At 41.4% G+C, this 20310-nt stretch overlaps 1 protein-coding gene across 1 annotated transcript in view; it reads right to left on the bottom strand.

The window, feature by feature from the left end:
* TRPS1 (transcriptional repressor GATA binding 1) overlaps positions 1–7318 on the bottom strand; it is a 206764-nt gene extending 199446 nt beyond the window's left edge. Inside the window, exon 1 of the mRNA XM_036399848.2 lies at positions 7290–7318. The gene's annotated coding sequence lies outside the window, so the exon portion shown is untranslated. The remainder of the gene's footprint in view (positions 1–7289) is intronic.
* Between the last annotated feature and the right edge of the window lie 12992 nt (positions 7319–20310).

The following is a 20310-nucleotide window of genomic DNA, read 5'->3' as shown; positions in this document are numbered from 1 at the left end:
TTTTCCATTAGAGATGAAAAAATTGAATACAAGCAGCATTCAAAAATACGTCTCCATCATGATACAGAGAAATACAAAAAAAAAATTGTAAAATGCCTTAAATTCTTGAGAGTTGGACCCTTTTAAAATCATATTTCAACCTGGGAAATTGATAAATTAAAAATACGTACACTTCACTTATTGAGAAAAATCTCTTTTACAGCATTACTACTCCAGGACTTCTTCAGATTTTTAAGCATTTTACAATTTCATCTTAAACAACATGGATTATACAGTATTCATCAGGCAGACACAATCTTCCTCACAGACAGACACAGACACACACAACTCTGCAGAGGTCAATCCTGCAGCTTTTACTGAATCCAAAAGTCCTCCTGATGACAGTGAGTATTTTTCAAGAATGGGAACTGAAGGATCAGGCCCCAAAAGTGCTTATGAAGATGAGATATAACTTCAACAGATTGAATGTTAGATTAAATCTAAAGATTGAGGCAAGACAAGTCTGGGGTTTAAACCCTAGGGAGGACTGACATTTAAAGTGTTGCCACTGAATTATAGCTCTCCACATTGGGTGGGGTAACCTCCTACTGGGTGGAGTGTCTCCCCTAAAGGAAGGGAAAACTGGCACAAGCCAACTCAGTCTTTGAACAATTTTCCTACTTGCCAACTTATGAAGTCGTCCTGACGTCAACTTCGTCAAGGAAGTCTATTGCCCAACTCCATCTTTTACTGTAGAAAGTTTGCTTGTGCTCAAAACCCAAGCAGATGTAGAAAAGAAATTAAGGAAAAGAGACAGAAAACCCTGATAAAATAAAGAAATGAGGAAAAAATGTGTTGACTGGATTTCACGGTTATTTTTAAAAATCCTTTTGTTGGGTTTTCTTGTTTCTAATATCAAGTTAATACAAATAGATACAGATCACTCGAAACTATTACTAAACATATTTTAAAATCTCATTTAGCTTTAAGACAAGGGGTGGAGAAAGCACAGAAAGTGGACACTGAAAGATAAGATCTCTTATGTGTTCTGCAATGGCTAGTTAGTATCTTCCTAATCAGCGTCACTAACAGGTGTAAAACACACTCATACTAGGAAAATAATATTCATTGAACAGCCATCAAAGGTATGTTTAACATACTATTTCTCTCTGCATCAAAATAAATTGTTTCTCTGAAAGAAGGAGTCAGGTGCTGGACAAGGCAGAAGGAACGCTGGGGGGAATAAAATTAAAGCAAAACAAAACAAAACAAAAAAAGGATAAAGCATCTCAAAGTGCCCATGGTGGGGGGGGGGGGAAGTAAAAATCAGAAAACAGTTTAAGTTACCGTAACCTGAAATGCACCAGCCATCACAAAGAGCAATTGGAGAAATCCAGCAGAGCTCAGCAGGAAAGATTTTTAATAACAGATTGAAAAACAAGAATAAAAATAACTGCATCAACAGGGCCTTTCTTCCTCAGGCCACAAGCCCGTTTTTACTTGATATTTAAAAAAAATGCAGTTTGGCCACTAAAACCAATCCAGAACATTATTAAAAGTTAAAAGCTACCAATTACTTCTGTCTGTTCTTTTAAAGCAAAGTTTGGCATTACGTCAGTTGGTTTAAAGAAAACAAGAAAGAGAGAGAGAAAGAAGAGAGAAAGTTTCCTGCTTGTATAAATTAAACCACCAGGGAAGGTGTCTAGCCACTTGTAAAGCATTTATTACAGGTTTTTAAAGGGCTAGTAACATTTTAAAAATTAAATATTTTAAAATAAATTTAAAGGAAAAGAGTAAAGATGATCTGAGCCTGGAAAGAAAGCAGACTTATGAGAAATTAGACATGCATCAACTGAAGCTAAGAAAGTAAAAATTACTATTAGGACTAAACTTTGCAATTCAAAACAATTCTATTTTCAAGGCAGAAAGTCTTATTGTAGCTGCTGTACTCACACACATCCCTTACGAGACAGAAAAGTTCCACCGAACTTTATGGGATGGAACCAAGAGGGTTCTGCAGAAACGTCCTACGGAAGCGCCACCCGTGGCAGCGACGCAATCTTATGAAGCATTTTCTTTCAACAGCTTTTCTAAATCCAGATACAGAGATCCCCAGCAGGAACTAGATTCCTTAGTTAATGCAGCAGGACCACATTAAAAATCACTGATAGAACGATTGGCAATTTCTGTTAAATTTAAGATGTATTTATCACTGGCGGTGTTATTATAAAATTTTAAAGAACTACTTTAAAGGTACTAGAAAATAAGAATCTGATAGCACAGAACATGAATAAAACATAATGGCTATAAGTTTCTTACACACAGCTGTGCCAGTTCACCTAAATCATAGTCTTCTAAACCCCATGGTGCCAAATCAGAGGCTCCTCTGACTCCAGACAACACGTCAAGTGGAGTGGTGTTCGGTTGTGCAACGCTTTTGGTGTGTGACAAAATGTCCACTGGGGATTTAAATCGAGACTAGGGGAGCTATCCTCCCATTGCTCCGTGTTTCATTTGAGCCTTGGTCTGCATGACAAGAAGTCAAGAGTAATATGCCAGCACTTTCCTCCCCTCCCTGTGCTCCTCTGCCCCAGCAGCGTTTCTTGCGTTCTGGGCACATGTACAACTGGCGAAGGAGCTGCATTCTGGAAGGCCCTTTATTGATTAGGTGCAAAATAACATCAAGGAGTGAATAATAAGCATAATCTGAAAAATGTAGTTGCATGTCTTGCCCTTGTAAACATTTACTATTTAATGGTGTAATTGTACTTTAATCCTTCACATCATCTAACTCTTTGTGCTTTTCTTTTAATTAGCAACCCACAATCCAAAAAAAGCAAAGCCTAGAAAGTTTGTATGTACCATAAAAACTGAAGTGCAAATAGTTTTAAAATTATCAAATATTCTCTCTTTGGATGTAAGCTTATCTTTTAAAGTCAAAAGAGAACTTCATTGGCACAGGGCAAGGAAAAAAAACTCCATAATTCATGACAATACCAAGAAAAAAGTTCTTCTTCAGAAGGACTGGAAAGGGCACCTTTATTTATCTTCTGGACAGACAAAAATAATAGAACCTAGACCAGATATGCTGTAATTAATGTATCCAAAGGTCAACAGGCAATGGTATTTATACAATAAATGGGTGCAGACTACGCTGGTTATAGTATTAATCACCAGTATTTGAAAATAGCATTGTTTTCTTACTAGGTAAGAACTTGAGAAAGTTTCAGAAACAAAAGGAAACCCTTTTCTCTTTTTTTTTCCTCATACCTGCCAGCTATTCTTTTTACCCAACTGTTTTTTAACTCACGAGGTATATAATATTTGGGACAAATATATCCAAGTTTACAGTTGCCCGGGACTGCCAAAAACAGACCCAGACTACCTCACTAGTTGTGTTGAGGAAACTAAATTAAGTAAGGGCAAACACCAACTGGAAAGTTGTCAGTTTACTGAATGAATGGCTTCATTTTACACACCAGTTAGAATACCTTAATCAGAATATATTTCTGTTCAAGGCCAATACTTTCACTACCAGGTGGCAGTTTGTTCTACTTGAAGCTGCATTGAAAATGTAATTCATTTCCACTATACTTTCACCTAACAAAAAGGGTTGTCAGATTCCCAGCCTATCATGTTTAAAAATATTTAACCATAAACTTTCTCACAATGTTATATTTGGTGCTACCCACAAACCTTTATTAAAGCGATACTGCCGGTGTGGCTTCAGTTAAGATCTGAGAATGTTTCTATTAAGATTATTACATTAAAATGTTGTCAAGAGTTTGTAAGAAACATCAATATTCATACACATACAGCCCCCCCAGCCTTAGAAAGAAAGTTCCACATAAAAAGAAAAATTTAAATACGTACCAAAAGTTGCCTGGTTGTAATTACATTTTGGGTTTTTTCCTAAATGTCTCTGCTAATTTTTTAACTCTTTCACACTGTAATGTAAAATAGTTTTATTTCAAAGCAACTGGCTGATAAAGTGCTAAAAGAGGTAATTCGCATGAACAGAAAGTAATTAGTCATTGTTTGCACAATGCTTTGAAAATACAAAACCCAATGTGTCAACTAGCATTAAAATATAATACAATTGGAATACACAGATTTGACAAGAAACAATTGCATGTCACAGACACTCCAGTCCACAGACAAGAATTAGTACTTTGCTGTTATAAATGCAGTATCACGATATGTGGATAAGAGCGTTCTTTACACTCAGCCACACCATGCACGATAATAGTGTGCACCATGAAAGTTTACTACAAATGCTAGAGAAGATATTATTGAAAATAATCCTGCTAGGGATTCATCAAATGTTAGTGAATTTACTCTCACTGATAAAAATGTAAGTCAACCCATAAAGCTACCATATAAATTACACTAAAAATGCATTAAAAACATGAAAGGATAACCTGGCTGCATCGCGTTTGATGCCCAAAGAAGTCTCAGATCTGTGAAGTTGTCATTTACATTCTTTTCCTTTATTAACAGTGCTATGAAAAAAAAAAAAAAGCCATGCTCTCACAAGCAAAGACTGCTCAGTGTCATTTGGAGTCTGTTTTAGAGGATCACAGGCAATACATGTAAACTTAAAAGCTGATGCAACTTTGCCCTTTACTTACTTTGTTGTGACTACGTATATGCAAAGTTTAAAACAGAGAAAGTTATTATACGCAACTAAAAAGAAAAAGCGATAATCAGACAGAACAGGGTGGATTAGGAACTGACTGTTTTCTCATGTCTAATCTCCCTTGATTTTAAAAAGGTGAAGCAGATTTCTGTTGTCACAGTCTGAGGATAAACTAGTATACAGGCACTGATGCACTACTGAACTTCAGAATCACTGATTCTTTGCGGCAAACCTCAGGTATATATTATTCAAGAGGAAAAAAGAAAATAAGAAAATACTTTTTTTTTCCCTTTACAGAGAAAGGTTCCACTTGTTTGGTTTGACCATATTATTAACAGACTTTCATTCAGTGGTTAAAATAGAAAGAAAAAAATCTTTCAAAGTGTTGATATCATTTCCAGACAGTCCTGTCAGCATCACAATTTACAGGAAATAGTTGATGTTCTCACACAAACCGTGTGTTTACTCATAGACCCAGAGTACTTAAAAAAAAAAAAAAAAACAACCTTCACTCTTTTGGAGGTTTTTTTTCAAATGTCACTCTGGTGGAATATCTGAGAGCTGTCTAACCTAACACACAGATTGTGAACATGAGGCAAACACAGACTGCAGTTCAGAAGACTACTGTAACTTTTATTCTCATTTTGTCCACGTCAGGAACTGTCTCTTACCACTACTTTCCTTTGCTGCCCCTTGCATTTTTAACTCTGACAGTCTTCTCTAAATGTTCAACTTTTACTAAAACCAACAGAAAAGTAACATGATGCCACCAACATCCACAGGATTCGGCTGCGCGTAGTTGAAGACAGCCCAAATGACAAAAAAGTTTGATGGTTCCTTGAGAGACTTTACTGAACTCAATTAAATATAACCTGAGACGCATTAAATTATTGTCTCTTTCGATCAACATTCAAAACGGGCTGCGTAGTGTAAGAGCAGTGAAGGCAGCATGGGCTGCAGAGCAGCTTACATTTTCTTTACTAGACAATCTTTCCCCCTCGGAAGGGACTTGTCGCCTTGGCTCCCCAAGAGTGCTGGGGTGAGCCGGCTCCTGCTCTGCCAGGCAAGGTGCTCGCACTGGCGGAGAAGAAGCGATGGAGGGAAGACGTCTCTCCAGCTTATCACTTAGTCAGCTTAGCTCAGTCAGGGCACTGGAGAAGTTTGCCATTTGCAGATAGAAAACACAACCGGTCGTGGAAAAAAAAAAAGATAAAGGAGACTAGCGGGCCCCACTAGAACCCGCGTAGGAGTGCCGGGGTGTCTGAGCTCCGTGATTTGCAGCAGGGAGGCAGATAAACAAAGCCCCCGAAATGTCAAGCCCCCTCGGGGAGCCTCTCGTGTCCCAGGGCAGCGCGCAGCGGCCGCAGTCCCCGGGCCAGACCCTGCGCTGCCCCGGACCCACGATCGCCCACCCCGGCCCCGGCCGCGGAGCGCCCACCGCAGTGCAGCCCCTCCAGCCCCGGCCTCGCCTCCATTCATCGCTCCCTTCGGAAAGCCACACGCGGGTGGCTGCAGAGGGGGCAGCCCCCGCCGCAGCCCCCGGGCCGGGGGGCGGGGAGGTGAGACGCTCCACGAAGTTGTGGCAGGCAGGGAGAGCCGGGCGCGGGGACGCAGCGGTGGCAGTGGGGCTTCTCCTTTAAGAGGGAAAAGTTTTACGTCTCTCTGTCTCTGATTAAAAAAAAAAAAAAAAAAAAAAAAAAAACCTAAACAAAAAAAAAAAATCACCACCACCACTATGCACTATGTCGCCTGCTACCCCGGCACGACCGGGAGGGATCGCAAGCCCTTCTCCCGGAGCAGCACCGCTCCGCACTCGGCCTCTCCCGATGTGTCCCAGGGAAAGGAGAGGAAAAATAGGAAGGGAAAAAAATTAAAAGGGGAAAAAAAAAGGCAAAAAAAAAAAAAAAAGAAAAAAGTTTTTCCCAAACTTACTACTCTTCATGATGGTGTCTCTGTGCCCCGTTTGTCATGATCCCCATTAAAACTTCCAGCAGCGGCAGGAGCGGCAGGACTGTGCGACTGCAGCCCATCGGATGCGAACCCTCTGTGCTCGTCTTCTACTTCCACCCCCCGCGTCTCCCTTCCCCTCCCCCCGAGCGCCCCGGTGCCGGGGAACCGGCGGCCGCGGAGATAAGGCGCGGAGCGGCGCGGAGGGGAGGGCAGAGCAGAGCCGCACCAGCCCGCGGCCGCCGCCGTTCCCCTCCCCGCCTCCGCGCCGGGGGGCTGCTCCCCCTGCCCGCCGCCGCCGCTGAACTTGACCCTCCCGACTCCAGCGGGGCTACCGCCGTTTTGAAGTCGCCAATTTCCAGCCATCACACATGGCTTTGACCCTCCGGCGGGGGGAATGGGGGGCGCGGGGGGGGGGAGGGGGGGATGCACCGAGAAAAGACTGTGAAATCCGAGCAGCCCCCGTTGCCTGGGATTATGCCCACCCACCCGCCGCTTTTGTTGTTGTTGTTGTTGTTGTTTTTATTTTTTTTGGGGGGGGGGTATTTTGGGGGGAGGGGGCGCACCCCCGCTGCCCCCCCGGGCACACGCCACGCTGCCGCGGGCGCCGCGCCCCCGCCCCGCGCGCGCCCCCCCCGCGCCCGCCGCCGCCGCGCCGCCCCCGCCCGGCCCGCCGGCCGCGGCGCCCTCCCCGCCGCCCCCGCCCGCGCCCCCCCGCGCTTACCTGTTGATTAACCGGCAGCAACAGCCCCGGCAGCCTGGAAGATGGTGGAGCCGCGGCGCGAGCCATGAACCGTCTCCTGCTGCCGGCGGAGTTGGACGCGGATTATGTGGCGGTGGCCGGGGAGTGGGGGGAGCGGGGGGCCGCGGCGCCGCTGCCTCCCCCCTCGGCCCCGCTCGGCGGGGAGGGGGCGACGGGCCCGCCGGCGGGCGGTGCGGTGCGGCGCGGGGGCGGGGGCGCGGCGGGCCGGGGGGCGAGGGCCGGGGCACGGCGCGGCGGCCCCGCCGGCAGCGAGGCGGCGGCCTGGGAGCGCGGGGCGGCCGGCGCGTTATCGGGACTGTTATCGCTTGTCAGGACCTCCGTCTCCCCGCATTACGTCAGTTTCAAGACACCAACACTATTAATATCAAAGGAGCCTTCGCGGAGGAAAGCGCCACCCCAGACGGAGCGCCCTTAAAGAGACAGTGCAGGCGGCCCCGCCGCGCGGCCCGCGCCGCCCCCCGCCGCCGCCTCCGCCCGCCGCCGGGCCACGGCCACGGGCAGCGCGGGCCGGGCCCGCCGAGCCGGGCGAGCTGAGGGGGCGCGTCGCCCCGCGGCTGCGGGGACTTGCGCTGAGTTGGAGCAGGGATAGCCGCAGGCCACAGGCGCGCCCCCAGCGCGGCCCGCGGGCGGCGGCTGTGCCCGCGGCTGTCACTGGGACCCGCGGCTGCCCTGGGGGATTGGAAACGGTGGCGGTGGGGATTGAAGGCGCGATCCACGCGCGCCGGTACCTGCCGCCCTCGGGAGACCCCAGCCCTGCTCTGGGTCTCCTGCACAGTCGGTGTCACCTCTCTCTCTGCCCCGTGCCCCTCGTTTGTGTGCGGGTGCCGAGGCGGGTGGGCAGACAGTTCCCAGGCTGAGCGATGAACAGTCCCGTTACCGCCCGCGCTTTGATACCGGTCGCAGGTCAGCCTCGAGACGATCCGAAAAAAACCAAGTTTTCCTCCTCGTGCAGAACTTTCTCAATTCAAAATACTCTTATATCCCCCATACTACGAACTGCCAGAAGTCTGCATGTCAATGTAAAAACTGTCTCCAAGGAGAACCAGTACATAAAAGGTTCCTATGAAAGGGTTTTAAAATCCCAAATATAGTAGGCGTTAAAAACTATGTAAACATTTGTTGGGCATTTGGACACAATTTTTCTGCAGTTAGGTGACTTTATATGGCGTGCTTTTCCTCCCATGCAAGTTGTTTTAAGCTGATTTCACGTTCAAATAGATGCATTCTGTGCTTGCTTGCAACTACTAACATTATTCAAGGAAGAAGCTGGAAAAGAGCTAAATGATTACAGTTGGAGAGTCGAAGCTGCTTCCCCCCAAATATTTGAAATTACATAACTTTTTCCTTCCAATTTTACTCTCAAATACCGGTGAAGTGTAAAGCATAAAACCTTCAGAGATACATGGTGACGCAAATGAAACCCTGTTGTAAAACTTACGACATTCTCAGCCCTCGCTCCAAACTTGAAAATTCTTCATACGTGTTTGATATAATCCACTGGCAGATTTGTAAAGTAATTGCTTGTGTAAATCACCCAGGAACATATTTCTCCCTCAAGTTCTTTTGTAGGATTGTCTGATAAAGCACTTTATGAATAGAAAAGTAGTAATTCACATACAAGAGGTAAACTTGTCATGTTGAAAATGGAAGTTTGCGTGATTAGGCAGACACAGTAGGATCCCCGACACAGGGAAAGGGGAACTCACTGATTACGTGTGGTATTCCCTCTATACTCATCCACAGAAAATGAGTTTGGAGCTGCAGAGACATACATTGAATGGGAAGGAAAGCAATCCCAAAATTTAAAGTTTGTTACAAAGTATGCCTTGATACTTTAGTACCTCATACTTGGTAGCACCTCACTCATATGTGCACAGACAACCTTTCCTGACTTCATAAATTTACTTTTTCACAAGCTGCAAATGCCATGGCTGAACCACAGCCAAAGAGACAAGCCACTTCCACAAGCTTTAGTGAATACAGAACTCTGAAAAGCAAGTATTTTTGTCACATCAATTCAAACACTTTTTTCCCAACAGTTTTCATTTATTTTTACTGAGCATGTCGGCCCCAAATGACTGTTCACTGGGCATATGTCTTGCATAGGAAGGGTTAAAATAGGCAGGTTACTTGGCTAAGCATCGTACAAGCAGGGCTTGAGTGGAAAACATTTAAAGAAGAGTTATTTCCCTATACTTCTCTGCTCTGGTGAGACTTATTAATGTCTTTTTATTTTAAACTAGGAAATTATGCCCCCCGCGCCTTAAATCCCAGCGAGTTCTTATGTGTGGCTGTAGCTTTCCTAAATTTTATTCACATTATGACAGACAAACTGTGAAGATCGATAACAGCAAAAACACAGATTTCGACGTGTGTAAAGTGTGTTTACAAAGACACCATTTTTCACCTGTAGAGCAGAATTATAGAGATGTATTTTTAAAGGACATAAGTATCTCTGTGCATGCACTTTTAAAATGAAACCGCAAAGCCATTCATAAACAAAGATGAGAAGGACACAACATGTCTTCATAGTTTCAAGTAGACAACTCTAATGAAATACTCTATCTCTCAGAAAAAGTTTGTTACCGTATCTTTATTAGAAATGCTTTCATGATACATTCTGCATTTCAAGTTAAAATAAAGCAGATCGAGAAGATGTCAATATGAATCTGTTTATATTCACCACAAAGAACTGTAGAGAACTTAACAAAGGCAAAAAATATTTTTATATACTTTTTTCAGGCAAATTATTTATTTATGAAATAATTTACAAAGAAAATTTTTACCTTATGGCTTAGATACATTGCATATGCTTATGATTGACACAGTATGTTCAGGCTCAAAGGCCCATATAGACTTGCCCCCGCTTTTTTGCTTTTTTTTTTTTTTTTGCCTTTTTTTAAATTTTATTCCTAGCAGGAATATTTCAAAAAGGCCAACTAATTCATGAAGTCATACAATAATTGTTTGACAGTTGTTTCCAATATAGAAAAATAAGTTATGTATATTGTTTTCATTCAAATATTTGTTGATTTGTTGTTAGAATGCTTTGACATTGACATGCCACAAATTTCATTAGGAGAAATATTGTAGATTTATTTTCATTTATTATCTTCTGCTGTCAAACTTTTCCAAAACCACTTAAAAGAAGTTTTGTTTCACTTTGTTCAAAACTTGTAGTCTGCATGAAAGTAGGTTGTTTTTGAAAAAACAAGTTCAGCTTTCTCTAATAGATAAGAGCTGAGGAAATGAAGGAAAAGCAGCAAGCAAGAAGATGCACAAAGTGCTGCTTTCACTGAGAGGCATGAACAAAGTAACTTCTAAATAATCCTCCGGGTTTTTTACAGTCAGGCACATTCTCCATTGAGGGAGAATACAGAGGCCAGTCACAGTTGCTTCTTGAAGGAAAACAGTATAACAGTCATTGTTTATCAAGATGACATAACATGCCATTTTTGCCTTTATTGTTTAATGCAGATTCTCTTGTAGTTTACTCAGCGTAGATACAAAGAGGGATTAACAGTAAAGCATAAGCATACTTGTTTTACAATTTCAGCCTTTTAGTGCATAACTTACTGAAAGTACTAGGGCCTATAATCACAATGATTTTACCTGATGGAACATGCATTTCAGAAATATAATCCAACTGTTTACCCTAACACGTCATAAATTGCAATTCCTTACAAAAACCTCAGAGATTGACATCTGTTGCTCTTAAATGCCTGCTGCTTTAGCACACATCATCAAGAAAGTATTTCTGTATTATTCTCCCTCTGGTTGGTAGTATTTTACTTGAATTCTAAAGACAGTTCTCTTATACTGTCTTCAGTAATGAACATTTTGAGAAGCACTTAGTTATGTGTCTGAGGCACTCCAGTACGAGATTCTTGGGATCATAGACACGGCAACTTGCAGAATTTCTGCAGACCCACGTCTTTTCTTTGCACAACTTTTGTCACATGAAATCGTCAGGAAACTTTTGTTCCCTGTCTTACACCCTGCACAGAGTCAAGTTTCTAAACTTCAAATTGTGTGCCAAAGGCTAAAAACTACCACTGATTTTCAAAGAAATGGGATGGGGACCCTAACAATGTGGTTGAAACGTCTCTGAAAAGAGATTATGCGTTGTGATAGACAGGGCAGCGCTGAGAACAGCCAATGAAACGGCATGCAACTGAAGAGCTAATACCATGGCATCATCCCAGATTCAACAGATGTTTTCTAGGGGGATTGGATATCTGGTAATGGGAAATGGAACCTTTCTTTTCTATGTCACTGGTTTTAACACAGGCCAGTAGCAACGGAAAGTCAATAATAAGTGATGCTTGTTTGGTAGCTTTCTCCACTGCGGGGTAGAAGAATGTCCCCCTGACTGCAGCACACCATGGCTGGCTGGTACTTCCTCGCAGTCCAGTGGCACTGCTGCCAAAAGGGCCTTGCACAGCACTGCCTAGAAACCCTTTTCCCTGGGAGCAGCCTCCCGGGGAGGGACGGGGAACACCAACCGGGCACAGACTGCTCCTGCTAATGGTGTGTCTGCAGATAGTTAAATAACTCTGGCAGCCGCAAAAGATAATTTATCACTTTACACTATCATAAAATCTACTAGAAAATTAAAAATGCTATAACACCAGACTCCCTAAAATCATTTACATGCAGGAATCCACATAATTGTATAGATTTTGATCTTAAAAATGCTATGTAAAAGGCATTCATCCAAAGCTCTGAAAAGCCTCACATGCACATACACATACATATGATGTAATACATAATGAGTGTCTCCCAACAAATATCAATAAAAGAAGTGGCAGCATTTCTTCCCACATCTCAACTGCAAGATCAGCAAATCAAAACAACCTGAGCCCCCTGTCTTGTCATCACCCGCTGCCAGACAGAGCCACTACCTTTCCCTCCCTCAATTCCATATTCATCCTGCCTCCAGCATTTCCAGCATTTCTGGGAAGGTTAATCTGGATTGGTTAAAAGTCTGCTGAAGTAAAAAGAAAAAAGCTATAACTGAGTTTAGTAGTTTTTACATTGGGTCCTATGTGCAACTATATTTCAGTCTTACTCCTAAGGTTTGTTGCTATATAATTGCAGTGTTCTGAACATAGTAATGTTAAAACTCTCTACAGTGTCTCCTAATATAAAGCAACAGTTCTGTACAATTGGCTCAAAAGGAATTTTCTTTCACTTGATTTCTTGTAAATATTTTTTCTTTTCCATTTGTGACTTCTAACCATGTTCAAATCTTTATTTTAATGTGACAGACTACAAACAACCTGCTTTTATTGGAAAAAAACCCATTTATTCACATTTCTACTGATGCAAGGTCTCAGATTTAGTTTAGGGAAAGAAAATATCTTGCAAGTATGGATATTTCACTTTGTAAAAAAGTGCACTTTCCATTCCATTATGAACCTCAAATTCATAGCCACAATATATGGCCCAGGAGGTAAAGTAGTAGCACTTGGAAGTCTCAGACACACAGTGCATTGGTAAAATTACCAAGATGGTGTCACTATTTTCCAATTACAAATGGAGGGAAAGTCACTCAAGGTAAACATGGTGATGTAACAAGTGGTCTTTAGCGGTCTCTCTCTGTTTCCTATGAAACATCTAAGCACACACAAGAACACACAAATAGCTACATTCAACCAGACTAATTTATCTAACTTTCAGAGTGCTCAGTCCTTTGTGTAAGAAAGGGCTTGACCTTAATCTGGCCTTACCCTCTGTATCATAAGCCAGTCCATCTTGCAAAGATCTGATGAACCACTCATTCTAGGGGATTTTTATAGCAAAAAGGAAGAAAGATCAGCAAGTTCACAGAATCATAGAATGTGAGGCTGGAAGGGACCTCTGGAGGTCATCAGGTCTGATCCCCCTGATCAAGAAGGGCCAGCTATAGCCAGTTGCCCAGGATCCAGTTCCTCCTTTTGGAGATTTCACTATTCTTCCATAGTCTGTATGACTGCTATAACTTGTTCCTGGTCTGAGACAACTCAAAGGAGCTTTCTGATCTGAGTGAGAAGCGCACCCTGACCTGCTTTCTGTCTGACCTCTGCATAAGAATTAATATCCATCCACAACTCTTTTAATGGTTAGTCTTTGGAAACAGGTAACCTAACAAGAATGCCACCTTGATTAACACTAAGGCTTGTTGACACCAAGATTAATATATACCACATCCTCTAGTTGTGAAATGGTAGTGCCAGTGCCTTTGTCAAAAAACATGAAACAACAGTAGGCATCCTTTAAACTTATTCAGGAGTTTGCTTCATTTTCCTCAGTGGTTATCAGTCTTGAAAGAGTTTTCCTGTGGAAAGTCATTCCTTTAGGGAAGAGCACAACCTACACAGGCCGCAGCAGCCTTAGATTACTTGGTTCAGATTACTTGGTTCAGCTCTCTCACATAGAAACCTCATTTCTATTCATACTTCTCACTCTTCAGGAGCTGGATCATGTGCCTGTATGCAAGGTTTTACTAAGCACAGCATGAATCAGGTAAAAATAATGCTGGTGGATCAGCATTCATTTACACTTGGGATCTTGATGTGGTGAAGTGCAGATCATGACCCAGAAAACATGTGCGTCCTTGTCTACTTCAATGCCTGGACAAACTGATCCCACAGAGGACAAAAAACATAGTCTTTACAACTTCAATTTTTCAATTTTTTTTTCTCCTTCCTGACTCCACTGCTTTTAGTTCCTTTCATTGCTCACATAAAACAGACAGTTACCCTATGACATACTAAATTATTTATGTGCTAAAACTTCCTTTTTAACAATGGCCAGAGATACCTTTAATAAGCTGATGAAAAACTTGGGTAGTTTGTGCAATTTTCCTGTATATGGTTTTGTTTGGTTTTTTTTTTTTTTTCCAGTCAGTGTATGCACCAATGGAATAAATAAAAAAAAAGACCAAAAAAAAAACCCCCCCAAAAAAAACCAAACCAAAACAAAAATCCTCTCAAACCAAGTAACTCATCTCTGACCAATCCCTTCCCTCTTAGTTCTTTACCATTGCAAAACACACTGATATTATTGACATTAACGTACTAATTGAAATAAGGATCATTAGCTATTTTTAAATAAAGGAAATAAAGCTATGCGCTACATTATGACTAATATATGAAAGAGTCACTCATACTTGTAAATAGAACATTTGTGATTAATAGCTTTATATTTGTGGGAAGAGGCATCCTTTTGAAAAACTGATGCATACGATATGGGCAGAAATCAATCTGCACTATTTAAGAACTAGAGCCATAAAAACAAATACAGGGAATTTGAAAGTTATATCTAAGAAAGAGCTATGTGACCTTCATGAGCCCTTAGTCACAGAAGCCAGAATGGCACATAGGAAGCATCCCTGGAGGTAATCATACTGGTCTGGTGCCCTGTTTTTCCTTGCCAGGAGATAGCCCAACTAGCAATCCAGAGATACAGCGAGTAAGCTGCACACTGTGATGTGAATTCAGATGCGTAAATTTATTGCACTGAAAAATTAACTCTTTTTTGAGGAGTGCAGGTGATATAATACACAGAGTGAATCCAGACCAGCAGTGGGGTGTGCATTCTCAAGAACAGACTCAGAGAAGAGAGAGTGTCACTTCGAAAAGTCTAGAAAAAACACCGATTTGCGAATTTTGCACATGACTGTTTGATTTGACTTTCACATGCTTTTCTGAGGGTGTAAATCAAAAGAAGGGACCCAAATATGAAAATAAAAGTACTGGCTTAAAACAAGCTACGAAGTACAGCTTTTATGGAGATGTGTGTACCTAGACTGCTAATTATGACAAGCAGCCCAGTGAGGCTGTTAGGCAGAGAAAAGTAAACAAAAGGAGTATCAGAGAAAGGAGCACTTCTCCCATAGCAAACTTCATGTATCATTGAGATTCTTGAAGAGAAAAAGAACTCATACAAGGACAAAGTCTTTTTTCCCTTCCCTTCATAGTGCCATTCTTGTAGATATGCAAGTGTTAGAAGAAAAAAAGCCTACTTGGTAAGGGCTCATGCATAGCAAATTTGTTTTCCCCCTTCCCCATCAACTGTAATTACAGCCATTCAGACAAAGCTGGTTTTCCCAGTAGGACTGGCTGAAAACGCACTTCATTTACATGGCCTAATTGGGCTTTTTTGGCCAAGGTTGTTCTATGCACTGACACTAGGACTTGGTACTTAACATTGAAAAGTTCATTTTTGTGGTTTGAAGTTAAGGGTTTCATTACTTTGAAGTTAGAAAATCCAGAATGAAGGTGTCTCCTTTAACACTGGTGCTTCAGTGGTGTGTACATGCATAAGAATAATATCAGTAATTATATTGGCCTCAAACAGCCAAGAGTCTGCAAATTAAACAGACAGTCATTTTATTTCCTTCTTTCCTTATGAAAAAAATAATTGAGATGTATATGCTATTGCATGAAATATTGGTTATATGGTCTTGTGGCCTTCAGAAATCAGTACAGTGAACAGCTGATTTATGAAGACCTACTACAGAAACAGTTTAGGAAAAATCAGCTTCTTCTATATTCTACTATTTACATTAAATAAGACTTGGTTATTTTTATTGTTTACTATTTTGTTTGTAACTATCTTGTCTCACTCAGCAAGACACAGTCCATGAATATGTATTCTTACAACCTTTTCTAAGCCAAGTGCACAAGGTTTAGTTTCAGGGCCTTCCATATTGTACATGTCCTCTACAATCGAGAAAGGTTTTGCACAGTCATCAGTGCAAACTCAAGCCATGTCTAGAAAGAAAATTAACATAAATATTTCACCAGGCTTTGGTGTAGACAAGATTCCAGCAGCTGAACCTGTTTTTCCACATGTTTAATTGCCACAGTAATTAGAACATAAGGGTTCAAATCCACAAATACATTTGGGTGCCTAATTCTCATTAATTTCAATTGAGTGGTAGCACTTACATCTCTTTATGGATATAGAAGACACAGAAGCCTCAAGAATCTTATCTGTTCTAAAATGCCCAGACAAATATTGCTATCAGCTTCTTCAGAGCAGGAGGAGTTTTATTTTAATTTCTGATGAAGGTCCATCTTAAGCACAGAAAATTGCATGATACCAATAGAGGCTGTACTTGTCTCTCACCTCCTTTCTACCCATCCAGCTATTTTAAACCAGATCATGGGATGCTTTAAGGACTCAAAAATAAGGATCTTTCTCTGTTGACTGCTGGAAAATGCAGCTGGCAGTTTATGCTCTTTTATGATCTGATAAAACCTCATGAAGCTAGTGGGATGAGCATGGCTTTCTACCCCTATTTAATCCCCAGATGTAAAGAGAAACTGTGGTCACACTTCCAGATGTGAATCCCTAAAAATGAAGTTTTTGGACCTGTATGTAACTGTCCAAGTCTGGGATGGTGCCAAAGGCTGGACCCGCTGTGCTGCACTGTTCTGCTCCTCCCAAGTCACATATCCATACCCCTTTGCTCATGCTGTGCCAAAATTCCTGTAACTGCACTGTAAGCCATAAAAGGGAACTGACCCAGTAGAAAATTACCTTGTCTCTTGAATTAATTGCCAGTTGAAAAATACAGTATCTAGGACAGGGAAAAGGGTTCCTTCTTTTTAGGGACTTTGCCAGGAAGCAACAGCTGACCTTTGGAGGCATGTCTCCAGAGCCACCTGTGTGGGCAGTAGGGAGAGTGATGACTACCATTAGCTGCCATTGGAAGGAGTTTCTCTCTTTTCATCCCTAACTACTGAAGCCCAGACTCTCACTTTAAGCAACTGGGTTTGTTACTTGTGTGATATGAATACACACCCAGAGTTACATGATTAATCACAGTCTCCTCACCTTCTTTTTTAAACTTCAGTCTGAGCTTTGCCTACATATGTCTTGTAACCATAATGATACTTGCTAAATAAATGTTAGAAATAGGGAAAGTGTGTCTTCAGAAAATAGAGCTTTAAGCTAGAAGAAACCATTACAAGCTTTGTTTTGTCTTTCTGCATAATTCTGGCCACAGAACACTCAGTACTGGCTGTGCCAGGCTATAACTGCTGTGTGAAGATAGTATATCTTTCTGAAGATGTCTGTCTTGATTTAAACACTTCCAATGGTAAGTTGTTCCAGTGTTTAAATACCATCACTCTTTAAAATGTCCCTGACCCGATTTAGTATAACTTCAGCTTCCAGTTCTACTTTGTTGTGTTTTATTTTATTTTGCTTTATTCCGTTTAGTTTATTGACCTATATTATTCAAATGAGACCCTCTCCTCCATGAATGGACTTATAGCCTATAGTTTCCTTCTTTCCCTTAAAGCAAGCAAATGAAGTTTCCTTAATGCTTTGTCCTGGATAATTTCAGTATATTTTTCTATGTCCTTCATCATTCATTTAAACACCTTTTGAAGTACAGATACCTGGTCAAAGGTTAGACTTACTCTGTTCACTTTCAAACATTAGTGCTTTTCTTACTTCATGTCCACTCTTAGTGCAAATACTTGCTTCATTAGTATTTGAGATTCACATATAACTAATATAAACACAAAACATTTGTCCCAGCAAGATCCAGAGACTGACTTTTTTTTTAATTTAAGTTTACTTGTCAATACGCAATGTTTCAAAATATTTTTATATTTTTCACTCTTTGTAGAAAACTGTTTTCTGCTTTAGGATTTTTTTCCTTTTTTTCTTTGAAAAATTATTTGAAAATTACTAAAATAAACACAGCATACTTCATTTTCAGACTTCTCATGGCAAGAGCCACACTAGTATAATTTACTAGAGGCCCTAAAAATAAAAGATTTATTTTTGAATGGTAAGAAAGAATTAGTCATTAGTTGTAGTTTCTGTCAAAAGCCTGGGCAGCAATATCACTAAATAGTACAGAGTCACTTTTTTTTACATTGACTAATATTACTTGGGCTTTAATGAGAAAATTCTGCATGTTGAGAGATGAAGTTATAATCTTTCAAATGAAACCAAGCTAATAACTATTCCCCTAACAAGACAAATCTGCAGGCACTAACTAAGTTAGTGGTTATTATGCTTCACACTTAATCTTGAATATGATAGATAGGGAGTGGACCTAAGGGCAATATTGAACAGCAGAAGAAACTATTCCTCTAATGTGATAACTAACTTGTGACAGCGCCTTTAACATCTGTCTTTGCATTCAAAACAAAGCAAGTTGAAGTAATGTAGTCCTTTTGAAAGTGCCAAATGTAAGATTTGCACAGCTTTTGTCACCATGAGAGCTTCTAAGCCCAGACACCTGCATCAAGCAGGTTCCCAGGGGGAACCCTAGTAAGGAAGAAGGAAGTCAGCCAATGCATCACCATGCTGCAGCAAGAGCAGGTCTGCAGCAGCTTGGGGCACTCACAGGGATGATGCCTGTTTGGTGGAGACAGCACCTATTCCTGTCACACAAGGATATGAGGTGCTTCACAGACAGAGCATCTATTTGTGCACTAGTGTCAGCAGATTGCCATCTTGTTTTGTGCTGGTGGTGTTTGTGGATCACCACACTGCTAGAGGTCCAACACAGTTGACCAAGCTGCCAGGAGGACAGCAACCCAGCCCCTCCCACTGCTTATAGACCAGCTCCTTTCGACATCTGATTTCCAACAGAAATGTGCCACAGCATGAAACTTCTGCTGTGGGTGGCACAAAACCCACAAGCATGTCTCTGTGCCACCAGGTTTCATCCCTAGCCTGTGCCATCCCTACAGCTGTAAGCCAGTCAGTCTCAGATCTATGCTCAACAACAGGGGCTTGTATGGTGCTGACTGAATGCATGTTTTTAGTTCTTGGTGGTTTTCTAGAGAGTATAGAAGTTAGTTTTGTTCCAATTTGAAAGCAGATCAAAGATACTCAATATCTCCATTTCTCTTGAGGATGAGGTTCCTGGAATGGCTGACCATTGGGGAGGTACACTGCGGTGGAGCACAGCAGCCAAAAAGGTGTTTGTGCACACAGACGTGAATTGGAGAGCAGATCACAAAGGACAACATGGATAACAACAGACACAGACACCTGGTCATTGAAGAGGGTGACATGCTGGCACAGTGGCACCTTCAGTGGCACCTTTCCATCCTTTTTTGCTTTTATTTGTTTGTCTGGGCAAATGTCTTAAGAAACTTTGAAAAAAAAGAATTGTTTGAATGTCAAATATAAATTGTGACTTATTTTAAACAATGTGTGTGTTTTAACCAGCTCTTTGACATTAAAAAGCATATTTTGTCTCACAACCTGCTTAAAGCAAAACAGAAAGCTAAGCTACAGCTCCTCACAAACAATGAAAGCAATAAATACAGTAAATTACTGTTTTATGTGAGACAATATACTAATGTTAACTGAAGAAATGGAATTAGAAAACAAACTCCCTCTGGGAACAATTCTCACACCCCTGTTTTAGAAGGAAGCAGAGTTTACTCATAAATAATTTAATGCATTTACTCCTGCTAGACTGGACTGACAGGTCTTCCATATACTGAAGCTTTGCTTCTCTGACAATTGCAAACTTTTTGAACTGAGAAAGTTGTCAAATACAGAGGTCTGCACGGTCACTGTAGGACTATCTAGTAACATAAAGATGTGCTCTGTAAGACAATATTACTAAATTTAGCCATCATGCCAATCACCATTTAATAATAATTTTCTTTCAGACCTACTTCTGTTTATGAGCATGTAAATAATATCTTCTTCAGAGTAATACAACAATTCCTTAGCAACTTTAACAGTTGCCTACATGAACAAGCAGTAGAAAGGAAAAGACACATTATTACTTGGCCTTGTTTAATGCAGTGCAGCCACTAGAATAAAAAAGAAAACAAGGCAGCTGAGTCTGTAAGCACAGCATGATCTGTGCTTGCAGACTCAGCTGTACAGCAGTGCAAAAGAACCAGAACTGAAAAAGAACTTCATGAAGTGTGTCCCCTGTTACCTGCCTCAGAAAGCAACCTCATGAAATACTGGACTTTGTTATTAGATTGGTTAACATTTC

Source organism: Molothrus ater, chromosome 1, assembly GCF_012460135.2.
Source record: "Molothrus ater isolate BHLD 08-10-18 breed brown headed cowbird chromosome 1, BPBGC_Mater_1.1, whole genome shotgun sequence".
NCBI classification, from domain to species: Eukaryota; Metazoa; Chordata; class Aves; order Passeriformes; family Icteridae; genus Molothrus; species Molothrus ater.
The sequence above is the reverse complement of the archived record's forward strand: the minus strand, read 5'-3'. Positions and strand labels throughout refer to the sequence as shown.